This window comes from Protopterus annectens, chromosome 4.part0, assembly GCF_019279795.1.
Source record: "Protopterus annectens isolate FY-2018-M chromosome 4.part0, PAN1.0, whole genome shotgun sequence".
Classification (NCBI taxonomy): domain Eukaryota; kingdom Metazoa; phylum Chordata; order Ceratodontiformes; family Protopteridae; genus Protopterus; species Protopterus annectens.
The window spans coordinates 1,680,328,189-1,680,346,845 of NC_056733.1; positions in this window are offsets into that span (position 1 = coordinate 1,680,328,189).

The window sequence follows — 18,657 nt, forward strand, 5'->3', positions numbered from 1 at the left end:
CACCATGCGGACCTGAAGAGATGTAAGCAGGACCAACTGAACCTTTGGATCCAGGAGGCCCAGCAAATGCCCAACACCCCACTACTGAGTAAGTTACATTTAATTATGTATGTTAGAAATTATCCTAGCTGATATTATGGAGATGTGTATTCCAATATTACTTTATTTATATTACAGCTGCAGGTGTCCGTTCTGCAAACCGCAGAGCCTATGGCGATAGGCTGGTGCGGTTGTGCCACCAGGCAGGTCAGTAATCCTCTCCCTGTAACTGTAAATAAATATAAAAGTATGACAGTTAGCAAAAGAGTGTAGTGTAGTCACTAAGTAATAAAATGTGCAAGTAACAGTGTAAGAGTGTTTGCAAGTATTGCTTGATTACAAAAGTGTGTTGCCGTCTGTAATCCAAACAGAAACATGAAAATCTCTGAAATAAAGTCTGAAATAAAGATGCCCCACCTGTAATATAATAGTACACAACCTGCAGCAGGCTGAAAAGTACAGCTGCAGAAGATGAGAAAATCACATGTGTGAAATATATCCCTGTTGAAATACTGAAACATGACAGAAGTGAGACTGTTGGAAAGGATTGTAATAACTACAGGTAAAACATGTCAATAAAGCCTAGAAGTAAGTACCATCCTGAATTGTAAAATTAAAACAAGTGAGAGAGTGTGAGAAAGAGTTATGAATCCACCAATAAAGTAGTAATAACTCCTGAATAAAGTATACTGCAGTCAGTACAGAATGAAATGAATGTGACAAGCAGAACCAAACTGCGAAATGTGTTCAAAATGTTCCTGCAGCTGGAATGTGTATCCCAAAATCTGGATATGTTGCTCTCAGTCTGCAATATGCAGATAGTATAATTGTCTGAAATACCAAACATCCACAGTTGTCTATAGCTATATAAAGCAAATGTAGCAGGATGATGTAGCTGAACACAGCCAGATATGAACGTGTATGAATAAAAATTAAAATGTATATTGATGTAGCAGTAACAGTCCTATCACCAACTTGACGTAGTTATCACACAGGAAACTGTAGGTAGAACAGTAGTGTGTATATATCTGCAGCTATTGGAAATGTATAGTAAATGTATTGGTATTTGAAGGTGTTGATTATATTTTCTTCACCCTACCCTATAACCACATATAATCCATTCCACGTGAAATTGGTATGTGCAATCACAATTAACACCCCAGGACATTTGTCCTGTTGGGTCATACATATTTGCATGTACATTGATGCATCTGCCCTGTTCATACATCCAAACCTAAAAAAGTAGAAAACCGCTCCAATATAGGAACCACAATAAAGCAAAGGAATCACGACCATCAATCACAGGTTAACAGTAGCTGACAATAAGGCACCGACCAGGAATGCAGTAAAACACCATTTAATCCACAGATAATGAAACAGACTAGTCTGTATAGTTGTATATTATAAACCCTCTTTCTCTTAAAATCTCGTGCTTCATACCTAAATGTATCTCAGGTAGATTACTAACACTGCTACCCTCCAGGATGACAGTCTCACAATCCATGAAATCATTTGTAAAATCAGAATTCACCACTGTTTCGACATCATTATAAAGGTCCCTATTAGTGGTCACACATTCAGTATCATTTAAAACATTGGTTTCTCTCATAGAGTCATTACACATATTAACTTCTTGACCCATCACATTCCCCCCCCCATTTTTTAACGTATCAGATAAAATTTGCTCAGTTACTTGCCCTTTGTTACCCTCATTATTGTGTATTGAATCATCTATTTGTACATAATCAACACTGTCACTGAACAAAGTTTCAATATCATAATACAAAGCAAAATCAACACACATTTCACTTTTCAAAACTCTTCCCTTTGGTTCCTCCCTCTCCTCCTGGGGCTGTGATGGAGTACCCTGCCTTCTTGTGGCCCCTTGCTTAATAACCTTTCCGAACGCCGAAGCGCTGCTGGTGGATCTAAAAAAACATCCTCAACCTGCATTACATTCTAAACTAGGACAAAAGCTTCCACGGAAAACTAATTTTTCGCCCCCGATGCCCTTGTATATCATCGCTCTAAATTTGTTGCCAAATTAACAAACCTCAAGTTGTTTCCCTTTTAAGTTGGAGGAAAAATCATTTTTTGTTTGGCTTTTTTTCCTGAAAAGTTTGTTTTGCCCCTTTTTCGTATAAGTCAAAAGCTCAATACCGGGGTCCGTTCCCTGGCCCCCGCCACAAGGCCACCCCTGAGCTTAAGGAACCCTTTGGAACCCGCCCATTTGGGGGTTTTTCCATTTCCAACTGGGGCTCTGGGCCTGGGATCCAATTTCCTCAAAATTGTTTACACCCCGTGCTACCGCCCTGATTGCTTTTGGTCTCTGTTCTAAACCCAACCCATCCCCGTTGCCCTTTTTCCACCCTTTCATTTACCTTTAAAAAAGGGGCCCCCTGTCCCACAAATTAGCCCACTAATGTTTTTTATGTCTGCCCCGGTGAAACCCACATTCAAAGTGTACAACAAGTTTAAGTTGTTGCTTTTTGGGGTGGAAATTTCAATTAACCAAATTACCCCTCATGAAAAGGGTTTTTAAAATCACCCCCGGCCTTCTCACCTCTTGAAAAAACCCCGTTGTTTTCCCCCGTAATGGCCCCTTTTAAAACCCCTGCAAAATACCTTTTAAAAAATTTCGTGTGACAATAAGACCAAAGCGGGAACTTTCCCCAGATAAGCAGATGCTGTAAATTGAAAATAAATTTTTCTAAAAGTGCTTATACCTAAAAAATCTAGGGAGTTAAACAAATAAATCCAAAGCAGTCCCAAACCCCGGAAAAATTTGGAAAACAGAATCCCATGTTACCAATTTTAAACCATTGTGTTACACATTTCTTTAAAAAATTTTTTTAAGAATATTAAATAATTGAATTTATACAAACATTCAGTAAAATTTGCTCATACTTGGATTTCCTTAAATTTTTGTGAGAAACACCATTTTTAATTAAACCCGTAGAAAAAGTTTAATATATAATAAAAAAATAAAAATTTCATTTTAAACTTCCCTTTGGTCCGAGGTGATGGAGAAATGTTTTTTCCCCTAACTTTAAAAAATCTTATCTAAAAAAATTTCCCAACCGCAAGTTCCCCCTTACTAAAGGGCAAACTATCCCTTTCAACCCTTTAATAGCATGTTTAAACCAGGAAACCTTTAAAATTTAACTGGCTCTAATTAAAAATGTTTACAATTTCAAAACCTCAATGTTGAATACCTCAAAAGTTGTATTGAAAATAATAGCCCTTACTCTACAAGGAAAGAAAGGATTTGACCAAAAAAATAATTAAAAAATAAACCCGTCCTTGAAAAAGTTCTAAGCTCCGCCAGATTCAAGTCCACTGACCCACACAGTAATTTGTACCGTTAATTTTTTATTTTTTTAAAAACCCCCCCAAGTTGATAGGTCTGTACCCATAAGTCTTAAAATTGTCTTAGTTTAACCAAAGGGGTGACTTCCCCCATGCATCAGTAACTGTTCTACAAAATTGCTTTGGAGGTTTTCAATTCAGTTTTATCTTGTGTTGTGGTCCTCCATCTGGGTTTGCACCACAATATGTTTGCTTTCCTGGGTAAAAGCCCACGAGGCAAATGACAACCCCGGGTCCCTTGCTGCTGGGTTATTGAGCCTTTTCTTTTAAGTTAACCAGTTTTCCCATCATGTAAGATTCTTAAAACATATGATGAGCTTTTAGGAAACCCGTTGAATTAAAGTGTGAAAAGGCCAATAGGCCACTAAAGCAAGATCCCATCATCAAAGGTTAAATAGTGACAATAAGGCAAACCCGGTTCAAAACAATTTAATCCACAATAGAAACAACTGTCTGTAAGTTGATATTTAACCTTTTCCTAAATCTTGCTTCTCCAAAGACCAGGTGGTTAACATGTACCAGGTCAGTCAATATGTCCTTTGTAATGGGACCACTGTTTCGACACATTATAAGTCCTATAGTGGGAAATTCAGTTATAAACTTTGGGTTTTTCTCTTGAGTATACACATAAATTCCGACCCTCAATAGATGGTTTTTTGCTAGGGTTACCTTTGGGAATGTGATGATTACATTTGTTAAAAATATTTTTCCTGAAAAAAATATATAAAGCAAAATCAAATTTTTCAAATTCCCCTTTGGGTTTTTTTTGGGGTTAAAGAGTACCCCGGTTCTGTTCTTAAAAAACCTTTAAAACCTTGTGGTTATCTACTTCTTTCCCCCAAGTTTCCCTTGGATTGTTTAAAAAATAGTTATAGACTCGATAGCATGATTTCCGCCGAATAGGGCCCCCTTAATTTTATACTGTCTCTTGGTGGGGACCGAAAAAATTAACCTTTGTTCTGGGTTTTTTAAATTTGTATGTTATGATGTCATTGACCTAAGTTTTTAAATTTTAGAAAAGTTTTTTTGGCTTCATTAGTAAAAAAATGTCCAAAAGTAATAACCCGTCCTTAAAAATTCAATTCTTTTCTGTCGGTGGGGGTTTTGGATTGTATTCCAAAAAGGGGTTCAGTTGTATCCAACAGAAAATGGAAAGTCCAAATAAAGTCCTTAAAAAACCCCAAGGGGAAATTGTCAAACCTGCCAGGCTGAAAGACAGGGGCGAAATGGAAAAAATGTGTGATTTTTGTTGAAATTGGCTGACAGAATGGCCCGTTAAAATTGTAAAAACCAAAGGAAAACATGTAATAAGGGAGAAGTAAATAATCCTAATAGTAAAATTAAAAAGTGGAATTTTGAAAAGGTTTGAATCCCCTGTTTAACTGAAAAAAGTATCCCGCATCTCAGAAGAAATGAAGTGACAACCCGAACCCGAAAATTTTTCAAAATGTTCTGCAGCGGAATGGATCCCAAAAATGGAAGTTGCCTAGTGGGAAATGCATGGTTGGGTAAACACATATAATTAAAAAATGTTTAAAAACCCCGTATAAAAAAAATTAAAAAAATTTTGGGGGCAAAAATCCTTTACCAACTTGAGGTTTTCCAAAGGTGTGGTAGCAGTAGGGAAACTGCATATTGAAATGTACAGCAAGATTTGGATTTTAAAGGGGTTTTTATATTTTCTTACCCCCTTAACCCCATTAAACCCTTATGTTGGTATGTGCTCAAATTTAAAAGGAATTTTTCCGTTTGGGGGATCATATTTGCAGTACATTGAGCACTGTGTTCTAAAAATGTTTTTTTGGGGAAGGGGGTTTTTTTTTTTTGGGGGGGGGGGAAAATTTCCCAAATTTTTACCAAAAAAAACTTTGGGGGGGGGTTTTTTTAAAAAATTTGGTATTTTTTTTCCAAATTTTGGCCAATTTTTTTTTTTTTTTGGGGGAAGGGGCCCCCCCCCCCCAAAAAGAAAAAAACCCCGGGGGGTTTTTGGGAATTTGTTTCCGGGCCCCCGGGAAAAGGGGGGGGGGGGGGTGGGGGGAACCCCAAAAAAAGGGGGGAAAAAACCCCTTTTTTTTTTAAAAAATTTGGGGGGTTTTTTCCCAAAAACCCCACAAGGGGAGGTGGGGTGGCCACACATCCCCCCTCACCAGACTGGAGGGGCTACTCCTAAGTGTTGTGGCTCCAGCCCATGAACATCAGCAGCAACACACCTGCATTATAATGGAGGCTGGAGCCACACAGCAACATGACATGGAGCATGCAGGTAATATGCCATATGTACACTTGACTGTTCTGTACACTGTTAGTTTATGCATGTGTAAGGTCTGTCCTTGGTATGTAGCTGTCAACATAGTATGTAATTGTGCAGGTGTGATATTGCCAATATCAGCAGCTGACATGTGAAAGGCAACTGTTGTACTACTGAACTGTATCATACGCAGTATCAATGGCACAGTTGTGCCGACTGACACTAATCCCCTCATTTCTGCAGGTTCCTCCGGTGTTACAGCAAGGCAGCCCAGCCATGCTGGTGAGTGTGTTTTAACAATACCTATAATAGTCCTGATAGTGCTAGTAATAATAGTGTACCTCAGTAGTACTCTGTGTGTATACTGTGGGGTGTGCATGTGTGTGTATGTGTGTGTGTGTCCACGTGTGCACATGTGCACGTGTCCACGTGTGTATGTGTGCATGTGTGCATGTGTGCATGTGTCCACGTGTGCATGTGTGCATGTGTGCATGCGTGCATGTGTGCATCACTGGCAACATTGTGTAGACATTGTAAACTGTGTTTCCTGTCTTCCTCCCACAGGTTCTTGTGCTGCTCTGGTGTCCTGCAGCAGGGAACCTGAATCTGGTGCCACAGGTACTGATAATGATGATATCTGTGTAATGGCACAGGAAGGTGTGTCAGGGTCCATCATTGGTCAGCCAATTGACAGTACACAGCTGTCAACCCCATCATTGCGCACAGTCATCCTGCCAGTACATCCTATGTCACCAATGTTCCTAGGTGATGGACAGGATACAGTGGGCACTGACCAGGGTAATGTGGTATCTGTGGCACATGCTTCCCCACACAGCAGCCATGGGCAGGGTCCTGAGATGGTACCACACAGACAGTTGCCCATGGGTTCTCATGGGAGCATCCGTAGGCATACTGCCTCTGGCACACGTGCCCAAAGAGGTCTGTCAGCCTCAGCTATGTTTTGGGCTGTCATGCAGGTACAGCCACGTATGGAAAGGTACACCAGACAGGCTCTGAGGGAGCTGAGATCATGTTGCACATCCATGACTGACAGTATGCATGACATCGCGGATGCTATCCGTAATTTCACCGATGTCATAGACAGACATTGTGGGGACATATTACAGCAGTTCCACAACTACATGTCCATGATCCAGGGCAATAGTGGATGGTTGTGGCGTCGACGTGGCTGTATCCCAGCAACAGCAGCAGCTGGCAGTCAGCACGGACGACAACAGGCCCGCAGATGCCCCCATAGTGCCAGCAGCAGCCCCAGCAATGCTGGGTCTGTGCTGTCATCAGACCGCCCCAGGAGACCACGTGCACGTGGCTCTGGACAGTCCCAACAGGGACCTGCGTCCCGTCAATGAACACCCGCTTCTGATGACAGTACCCAGTCTGGCTTAGTACCGGATATGATCCGTAGCACCCCTGCCAGGCACAGGTACCGTGTCCGTAGCCACAGACACTGATCTGTATGACTTGCCAGGTGCAGTCTGTGGCTGCCCACAAACTCCAGTATATGGCAGCCATGAGGTGGAACTGTGTGCATGAAGACACACATGCGAAATGTTAACACCTAGGGCTCCCACATACATGCACACACTGCACCAACAGTGCCCCACCCTGTACTGCTGTCCCTCACCAACACACATACACATACATGTCAATTGGTGGTATCAGTGGCAGACTCAGGTTTACCTAGTTCACACCCTGTGCATATGATGAAACTGTGCCACCTCCTGCAATCTCCAACATCAGTGCAGGAACAGGTTAACATGTTGCTGATGCACAGGGTGACTACATAGAAGTGTATTACTAGTATCATGTTGGTAACAGTACAGTGTGCTGATATGATTGTGTGTATATCCCAACATGCCTGATGCAGTAACTGTATGACTGTCCTGAATTGTTATCTACACCCATAGTAAGTACCATAGTGTAACAGCTGCACATTATTGCATACCGGTGGTAAGGATGTCAACAGATAGCCACATACATAGGTAGCACAGGGGAGATGGTAATGCAAGTAGTGATACGCACTGATGGACATGTACACTAATGGTGACATGTTGCCCACAACGACTATGCAATGTGGATGTTTGCGCATGTTGATATGTGTGCAGTACCAATTTAATTTTAATTAAATTAAATATTAAATAATATCAGTTTTACCACGGACATCTGAGCTGTGCATTCCTGGGTACATGTTTATAGTGCCTGCATATTTGCACTGTTAACTATTGGAAGTGGTACCCCTTCTTTGTTGTACAATGGACTACTTCCAGCCCTGCTTACTGTAGCTTTGTTTGCATGCATGTTTGCTTGAGGTTCCCTGGAACACTGATTCCACTGGCAATGCAGATTTACAGAGCTTCTGTGGATTCCTAGTGACATCTGCATAGCGTACTATACGTATGTCAATGTCTCACTTGACAGAACATCACTGTCTGCCCTGTTCGCATGTACGTTGCCTGTGACACATTGCATATGACTTACCTGGCATTTACCCACGTGTGTAGTCATAAATGCCAGTGCTATGAAATCAGTAGCAGTACACCCACACATACTCACCTTCAGTATGTTGTTCCCCATTGGCCCTATGTGTTGGTAATCACCATGGCAATCACACTACTATGGTAGCATGTGCAAAGATAACCTGTGAATCACCTCTATGGTCCAGTTGTGGCATATGTGAGTCATGCGGCAATGTCACAGCTGCCACATGTATGCAGTCAACCCTCTCCACTGGCCAGGAACGTACAACACATGTGTGAGATGCAACCACATAACCAATTTGGGGATTGAGCACTCTGAACCCAGTACTGCCATACCCTGTCAGGTGGCATGACATACTACAGTGACTACAATACCAGTCTGACATAGACCTGCACTGACAGTAATCTGAACACAATGGGGCATACTTGGAGCCTCTGAATAGCATCCTGCCTGAGCATCACACACCTCCGCAGCTGGCACACATGCATACGTTAAGTCGAAACAGAGCACATGCCACACATGGCACACATATTCCATGTGCCACACACTCACAGCCTGTAGGGCTACACAACACACCTGCTACAGATGTGTCAGGTACCTCTCTTGGCCGGTGCAGTGGGGTCCCACTCAACAGGCTGTACATGGTGAAGGTCACAGTGATATGCCCGTGGGGCACTATGGTCCACCACATGATACATGCATACAGGACAGTCAGAGGCATGGACACATATGACTCAGTCATTGTCCATGCCACTATGGATGACCTGAGATGTACCTCCCTGGACTACATGATAGGGAACATAGAAGGGGTCTCTCAGCATGTGGCACGGGCTGGTATGAGCCTGACCTTGGTTGCCATCATACCCTCACCAGGTATGCTACCACAATATGTAGGAAGGGTGTTCTTTGTCTACATTCTGCTCAATCTCCAATGTCATTCATAGGGTATCCAATGGCTGTCAGCATGTGCTTATATGCTAGGGAAGCCACAATGATTTGCGAGGGGAAGCATGCATGTGTCACCCATGGGCCATTGTATATTGGCAAAGCCTCTTGATACACACATAGTGCCTTTTGCTGCAGGGCACAGATTACATATCCACCTCTGCGGGTATCACACGGGATAGGACACTAACAGTAATGCTACACAACACCAGCAGTGTACACTGCAAGATGCATACACTGGACACTGTCCTCAGCACGGTTAACTGCAATATCTGTGCAGTAACAGATTCCTGATTCACGGCTCACAGGTGCATCCCATCACTGCCAGGTTATACCTCATACCATGCCTGTCGTCCCCTACACATGTACCACACATGAACAGGGGGGAGGTATCTCAAGGCACCACAGATACACACACCTCCAGGTTGTTGGCACAGCACAAAGCATCAGGGCCTATCCATGTGCAGCTAACAGTGTGTTGGACTGCCTTCTGGTTCATAGCCTGGCACACACAACCCTCCCATACACAGGAAACCCACCTGTCCTCCCTAACAACACTGGGAATATGATGGTCTCTAGATATGTCTTTATATGGCTGGACTGCATCCAGCCGAACATTGTGTGTGAGCATTACTGTAGCTACAACACACTAGCTGAAAGGTTCCCAGCATGTAGTCACTGAATTGCAGTGGAACAACATGTTACCACTCCCACAACAGGTGGGAACATGCAACACCTGTTCATCAACTACAAGTAGACTATATGGCCCAGACCAGATGTGTATCCCCCGCTGTTAGGATGATACCATATACAACTCACACTGTATATACACATACCACTTGCAGCCCCTGCACAGTAAAACACAGTCATAATGTTATGCAGTGCAAATGCCATTTATTCACTTGAGGCACGTGTCAGACATGGTAACTATTGAAGGTCACAGGTATATATGTGTATGTGTCACACACATACATCATGTGTGCATTGCCATTGCTGGTTTAAGCAATGTTATGCATTGTCATGAACAACAACCCACACATGGGCATTTTGTGGGACACAAACACATGTGGCAGTTGTGGGTTTCCAAAACATACCTATATGTGCTCTGACAGTAGTATTAGACCCAGTAGCGGAGCGCACTATTGGCATTACTGGGCGATTAGCCCTGTTTGGCTGTACTGATAGTGTGGTGACATCACCTGTGTTTACTGGGGGAATATGCAGCATCTGGTGTATTGTAGTAGTTGCCAAAAGGAAATGTTCTCTCATATTTGCAATTACACACACCCTACTACCACCCCACACACTTGGCATTTACAGGATTCATACCCCTACCTAACTATGTTATGACACATGAGAGTGACGCATTAGCGAAGCGCACTATTCAAATTACTTGGAGGTTCCTCTTCTCCGGCTGTACTTATTGGCTGCTGACATCATCAGTGTTTGGAAAGGGGAATGTGCATCATGTAGTGTGTTCTCCTGATTGCCAAAAAGCACATATCTTTCATACAGAATTGCACACACACAAACTCCCCTCATCCAAACACACACACACTTGCTGTTTGCAGGACTCAAACCCCTACCTAACTATGTTATGACACTTGAGAGAAATGCATTAGCAGAGCGCGCTATTCGAATCACTGGGAAGTTGCTCTTCTCCGGCTGTACTTATAGGGTGCTGACATCATCAGTGTTTAGAAAGGGGAATGTGCATCCTGTAGTGTGTTCTCCTAGTTGCCAAAAGGGACATTTCTTTCATACAGACTTGCACAGAAACTAACCCCCCTCCACACACACTGGGCATTTGCAGGTTCAAACCCCTACCTAACTATGTTATGACACTCAAGAAGGACACATTAGCAGAGTGCGCTATTCACATTACCGGGGAGTTTCCCTTCTCCTGCTTTACTTATAGGGTGCTGCCATCATCAGTGTTTAGAAAGGGGAATGTGCATCCTGTAGTGTGTTCTCCTAGTTGCCAAAAGGGACATTTCTTCATACAGACTTGCACATGCACTAACCCCCCTCCACACACACGGGGCATTTGCAGGATTCAAACCCCTACCTAACTATGTTATGACACTCGAGACAGACACATTAGCAGAGCGCACTATTCGCATTACTGGGAGGCTTCCCTTCCCCTGTTGTACTTATAGGGTGCTGACATCATCAGTGTTTAGAAAGGGGAATGTGCATCCTGTAGTGTGTTTTCCCAGTTGCCAAAAGGGACATTTCCCTCACACAGACTTGCACACACAATAACCCTGCTCATCCACACACACACACTGAGCATTTGTATGGTTCAAACCCCTACCTAACTATATTATGACACTTGAGGGAGACGCATTAGCAGAGCGCACTATCCAAATTACTGGGTATCTGTTCTGCACCTGCAGTATTTATAGGGTGCTGACATCATTATTTCTACAGAGGTATGTACATCTAGTACTACCTGTCAGGTGGGGGATAGCATATATATGCATTTGCAGCCACCTACTTCAGGGTCAGATATGCACATCGCACTGGCAGGTTATGTTCTATACCATGCTTCGTGACCACAGGACCTGTAACACACAACACAACCAGTCGAGAACACCCCTCCCACATCCAGGACACACACATCGCTTCCCTGGGAACAGTGCCAGGATATGCAGGTGTTCACATACACATTTCCAGTTGTTAACGTCAGGTACAGGCATATTGTGTGTGGGAACTACTCAGGCCTCTACAACATTACCTACAGCCACTACAATTTGTGAGTCCATGTGCTATGGCAGAACCACTCACCACAGCCACATGGGGGAATACATATTGCACCTGACCATCTGCAACATGGATAATCACTGTTCCACACCAGAGGTAGACCACCATTGTTGATATCTGACCATACCCACCTTTCCCTGGACATCCATATCCCATCCCCACCCTCAGGCAAGGTTGTCACTGCAAACAAACTGTATTTATCACAAGCAGACTTTACACTTGTGAAGACTGGGGTGGAAGACTTCAAAGGACCCATGCTGGGGGAGTATACTGGCCACTCTGCATAATCCTTGACAATTGCATTCTATGAGCATGTGAAAGGTTTGCATTGATCATGCTATCCCAAATATACCCATGACTGCTCCACAACAGGACACCTGTCAGGTGTACACCAGCCATATATGAGCTGTCCAACAGACAGAGTGAGCTAATACATTGCAGAGCTGTAGCCCACAGAGGAAGGACATCTCTGAACAGTACCGGCACGACACTTCAATCCCACATAATCATCACGACACAGTGTTGACAGTGAAATTGTCCAGACAATGCAGATAAGGCTCCCCTCAGTCTGTTATTGACACCCACTTACTGTTAGAGGTCCTCAGCAACCCTCTTCCAGCACACACCAACAACATGGATGTGGCTTAGCACATTCAAACCTTGGGATCTCCACTGTGTCCCTGCTTGACAGAGGCACAGCACACTAGCCTCACACAATGACTTATGTGACCTACTTTACAGTGGCACAGTAGCCTACTGTACTGGGGAGGCAGACGCCAAGCACACTCTGGCTAAGCTATCATTCCCTAGGGCAAACAGCCTAGTGTTGACCTCTACACCCATATGTTTATTTGTCAGATGCACATTATTTGTTGCTGATAGACTGTTTGCAGGTCTTTATTGCCATAGCATTCCCTGTTTGTATGAACAACGTGTGTATCTGTGGAAGATGTTTGCATATGGGAGGGATCCACTATATCACGTATGTCTCTGTAGTCATTTAACTGTGTGCACTGGGCAGATTGCTGTAATGTGGTTGGTTCCTGGAATAACACGTACACATACCAGATATGTGTGGCCAACTGCTAAACTGTGATTTGGTCTAAGTGTGTGAGCATGCCCAGTTCAGCCTTCCCATGGCATGTTGTCTGACATATGTCTCATTTATCAAAGTGTGCGAGCATGCCCAGTGTGTGCTTTCCATATGTTGAACTCTGCAGCCCACCACATTTGCGGATGTGTGTGAACTTCAACAATATCTCCCATTTATGGTTGTGTGTTGTGTGTCATGTTGTGTAGTTACTGTCCAACTGCTTTGCGTGTGAACACAACAGGGATTATAGTGTGCCTGCAGGGTTTACATGGGGTACTTTGCATACAGTTGTCAACATCCTTTCATACTGACCTAACACTGTAGTACCATATAGTGTACTGGTTCAGTACTTTCACTGTGGTGGACAGTATACTGGGCTTTAGTCCAATCACTGCTTTACATTTCCATAGTGAGCACAACAGCCTGGTTAGGGGCCAGTTGTTCACATCTGACCATGTTGCATTATGTTCAGATATGAACTACTTATACCAGGCTTGTCCAACATTGGTAGTGTATTCCACAACATAGGTGTACTTTGGCAAACAGTAGCGATGTGCCCTAGGCCATTTCTAATGCTAGTCGGAGAGTGTGTCTGTCCTTCGACACACATTGTAAGTGGAGTTTGCCATAACATATGTCATGGTTAGTATACTGTGCCTCCATCTACCTGTGACATAACAGTGATACCCAGGGTAAACCTACCATCTCCCATCCACTCATCACAATTCCTCTTGAAGTGAATCGATGAGTGACTCTATGGATAACCTGTACTGTGAGTTTACTCATGAGTTGGGGTGGCTTCTGTGTTATGGATCACGCAGTACAGCTTTTCCTATGTATGTCAGTGCTGGGGTTCAGGTCTCTCATGTGCATAGCTCACTGCCATTCAGATTGTACAAGGTGCAGCATGTTCAATGATTCCAGCTTGGACATGGCTTTATACATCAGGCACAGCTTGCCTCTAGGTGGGCAGTATGGCAGTGTGTGGAGCTGCAGTTTGCTTAATCAGGCAACACATGGCATCTGTTCAAGCTCTTTGCTACTCCTGGTGAGGTACTGTTGGGGACTTTACAGTTGATGGAGGTGTCTGCTGAGATACATCCCACGGGGGCTATTGTAGTCAATTGTAACGCTGATGAAGGATGACTGCAGAGTCACAATGACCTCCCCTTATCTAGATCTGACAACCTTCATGATTAGGTGGGTATATGGTATGTTTCTGTGAACACTACAGCCACATGTTTGTCCAATGCAGGAAATCTATCACCTTGTGTCCCCAGGTCTCTCATTACATGTTAGGTGCGTAATGGGTTAACACCTATGTGGTAATTGGTGGGCACTTACTGTATATCCACGGGGGTTGACTATACACTTTTTTGCAATTAGCTTGCTGACATGGCTATGGCACCAGTTGTCTGCTTCTATGTGGCCCTTTTGTGGGATGCTTGTGTCAGCTGGAGGGTCAGATATGGTGGGCAGTTTGTAGTCCTCTGCATACATGTTCAGACACAGTACTTCCATGTTGGCCTGTACCTATGGGACATATATACCAAACGAGGGAGGTCCCAGGACCAAGCCTTGTGGGATGCCACTTATATCTGGTTTGTAGTCTGACATGGCTGCAGCATGTCTGACCATGTCAGTTCTGTCCTTGGTCTGGTTTGCAATCCCTCTACTGACATAGGGGTTTATATTTCAGCTGGTGAGCATATCTATAATGAACATGTAGGGTATTGTATGGAAGCATTTGCAAGGTCCAGCTACGCTGTGTGGACCACATTGCCCTCATCAATGACCTTAATGACTGTTTCAAATGAGTCAAGCATGTTCAGGGGCAGGATCTGCACTTAAGAAAGCCACAGTGGGTAGGGTAGAGTGTCAGTAGGTCCCCAATATCTTTATGTCTGCGGTACATGCTGATCCTTTCCATAGCTGTGCAGACCAAGCTTGTCAGGATTCTGGGGTGGTAGTTTGCAGTATCCATTCAGGCAACACCTTTGTTGAGAAGGACCACTGTTGTTGTACACTGATCTTTGGGTACATATACTGGGGTAAGGCTGACATTGAGCAGTAGTGTGATTTGGCATTCCATTCTTCTTGGAGTCCATGTTGGACTCAGCCCAGGACACCATCTCATACCATTGCTGCTGTGTGTTTTGCTTTGTAGATGCTGGCTGTTACCTCAGCATCTGCAATGTCAGGGGGCAAGCAGTCTGCTGGGATAGATATTTTGCATTCGGGGGGGGGGTTGCACTGCACCTGTCAGGTTGTATCTTGGCAATATGTGTGTGTGTTTGGTATGTTGTTTGTAATATTTGTGTGATTCAGAGCATATCTGTGAATTCCCAACACGGTTCCTACCATCAGTTGAGTAAGCCTTGGGATTATCCTTAGTGTCCTGCACAATTTGTATCTTCGTAGGTTCATAGGTTCATACTAGGCTATCCACCCTAGGGCATTTGTAAGCCTAGCCAGAGTGTGTGTGTCTTTTGCCGCCCCTTGCTATGTGAATATTATGGCCTTTTATGATTTACTTTACTGTGCCTCTGTCTGGACGTGACACAGTGAAGACCCCCAGTGTACATCTACGATCATCCAATATTCCTGGTGAAGGTTGTCAGTGAGGGGCTCTGCCTAACATGGAGTGGGATTCTGTTCCAGGGTGTGGGGAGCCTCTGGGTTATGTATCTGTTCCTCCAGCACATCCTATTTCATTATGCGTTGAGGTTGACATCTGTCACTCTCACAGCTCCAATGGCTTTGATTTTTCTGGGGAGGAGCATGTCCATTACTCCTGTGTTGGACATGGACTTGTACAACAGACATACAATGCCTCTGTGTAGGCAGTATGTGACTGCATTCAGCTGGGGTGTCTACAGCCAGGCAGCATATGACATATATTTGAGACCCTTTATCCTCTTGGTGAGGTACCTTTGAGGTCTTTCTAACCGCTGCAGGTGTCATGTAAGGTACATCCCAAATGAGGCATTGTGCTAGATTATGGGTCTGATAAGAGAACAGTACAGGGGCACAATGACCTTTGTTGACATAGATGTGAATCCTTTCATGATATGGTGTCCAATATAGACAGTCTTCCTAGCCACATTGGCAATGTGAGTGTCACATAACAGGTTACTGTCCACTTGTGTCCCTAGGTCCCTGATTACTCCTGCCATACATAATGGTTTACCACCTATGTGGTAATTTGTGAGTACCTTGTTTGGCATTTGGTGGGACATTCATACTGTCCAGTGTCTTCAGGACATCTGGGTGGGGTTCCTGTGTGTGAGAGTGTGGTCTGTAGCATGCTACAGAGTGTACAGCAGTTTTGCCTATGGTTAGGTGCACATGGGTGGTCTCCGATGCTTTGTGCATTGTCAGTTACCTGGACGTATGGGTGTCTGTGCTGAATATGGATACTCCCCCTCCTTTTATGTTTTGGTCCAGGTTTTGGGGCCATAACGCATGATATGAGGTATAACCTGGTAGTGCTGGTGTGCTGTCAGTAGGCTTGCAGCAGGTTTCTGTCACTGCACAGACATCGATGTTCTCCATACTGGGGAGGGCCTCAGGAGCATGTATATTGCAGTTTACACATCTGGCATTGGTCAGCATTACCCTTATGTTTCTTACCACTTATGTTTTCTAGGGTGGTGGGTTAGTCTTTTCAGCCTTGCCTACATACGACTCTATGGAGGTGGCAAAAGCCTTATCCAATATCCAGATGCCCAGGGGTAACAGGTGCAAGCCATCCCTGGAACAGCAGCATGGCTTGTCATGCATGACATCCCAAGCAGACAGACATTAGATCCTCTTGGACTGACAGCAGTAATTGTGCCACCAGTTAAAGCTGATCATTCTGTGTTTGTACTGTGGCATCATTCTTGGTGAGGGTAGGATGCGGCAAACGGCCAGTGTCATACCAGCCTGGACTACATACTCAGAGAGCTCATCCATGTCTCTTTTCATGTAGTCCAGGGAGGTACATCTCAGGTCATTCACACCAGCATGGACAATGACTGCATCATATTTCTACTTGCTTTGGGGTGACCTGCGTACTTGTGCTATGTGGCATATTGTAGCAGCCTACAGGCAGCTTACTGTACACTTTCCCTTGTTCAGTCTGGTGAGTGGGACAGCAGTGTGTCTGCCTATAGAGTCACCTATTACAACTGTATCAGGCATGTTGTTTCTCCTTCTGGCCTGTGACTGTTTGGCACACCAGCTTTGTGTACTATGTGTTGCATGTGCTATGTTTGGAGGTTGTGGTTGCTTGGGGGTCTGCTTTGGAGGCCTCTGTTGGTGTGGTGTGTTTGTAATTAGGGCCTCCGGGAATGTTTTTCTGTGTTTATGTGTTTGGTTTGCAGTTGTGATAGGTCTATGTGGGACTGGGTTTGTGGTGTGTGGGGTTACCTTCTCCTCCTGACTAGTTTTGACAGTACTGAGTTGAGGGAGCTCAGCCTCCGGTTTGGATAGATGGTTGCATCTCTCACATATATTTGTATTTCTTGGGGGGAGTTGAGGGTTGTCTGTGTACTTGGGGCAGGTGTAACATTGCCTCAGGATTCACAGATTCTACTTGTTGTAGCTGGCCTTAGTGGATTGTATGGGTGGACATATTTTATTGCCATACTACTGATCAGTGATTACTTCCCTTTTTATGTTTGCTCTATCATGTAGTAGCTTCCTCATTCTCTTGCATGGTTTGGTAATGGCTGGGGTCCAGTATGCCAGATGCCTGCGTGTATGGCATTGTGTCTAGTTGTTATTTGTGATTGCATAATCCAAGCATTCCTGGCTGTGTTCATCGAATGCCTGTATAACAGGTTCTGCGGTGTGGCACCTGCACAGGGCCTTTAATGGATTCCACATCAGTTTGGAGGGGTGCAACTTATGCTTTACACATATTTTTCACTGTGGTTTTCTGGCCAGGGACTGTGGTCAGGATGTGTATATCCAGTGTGATTACTCTATGGTCTGGTTTTACCAGTGAGGGATACACTTCTTATCTTGCCATCCAGTACCCATGTTGCTGATTATCACATCCAGTATGCTTAACCCTCTTGTGGGAGTGGTATGTTGTTCCTGGGCATTTTGGTTTATGGATTCTAGGAACTTTTCTCCTACAGTGTTGGTGCTAGTATAATGCTCCCAGTGTATGTCTGGGTATTTTCAGTCAACCAATATAATGTGGTTTGGGGGGCTTGATATATTCATGTATTCCAACATAGGCCAGGTGCAGTTCCTCATGTTAGGACAGTAGTCTGTAGCAGGCTATAAACTGGGAAGCAGTTTTAGCCACTGTTACTTGACCATGGCTAGTCCATGCTGCTTCTTGTTGTGGTACCAACATGGGGCTGTGGTTATCCTTGACAATTATTGCTAGTCACCCTCCTTTTGTAGCTTGTTCCATGTTTTGAGGCTGTACAGCACAGTCTGAGGTGTAACCTGGTAGTGTTAGGGTGCTGTTGTGAGCCTTGACCCAGTTTTCTGTTACAGGACAGATATCAACATTCTCCATACTGGGTGTGTTTACACTGCATGCATCTTGCTGTTTAGACTTCTGGCATTGGGTAGCATTACATCTAGGTTCTTATCCCTTGTGGTACCTATGGAGGTGGGTTTGTGTTTGGAGCCTTACCTATTCAGGGCACGCTGTGGGTAATGACAGCCTTTGCCAGTATCCATGAAGCCTGGA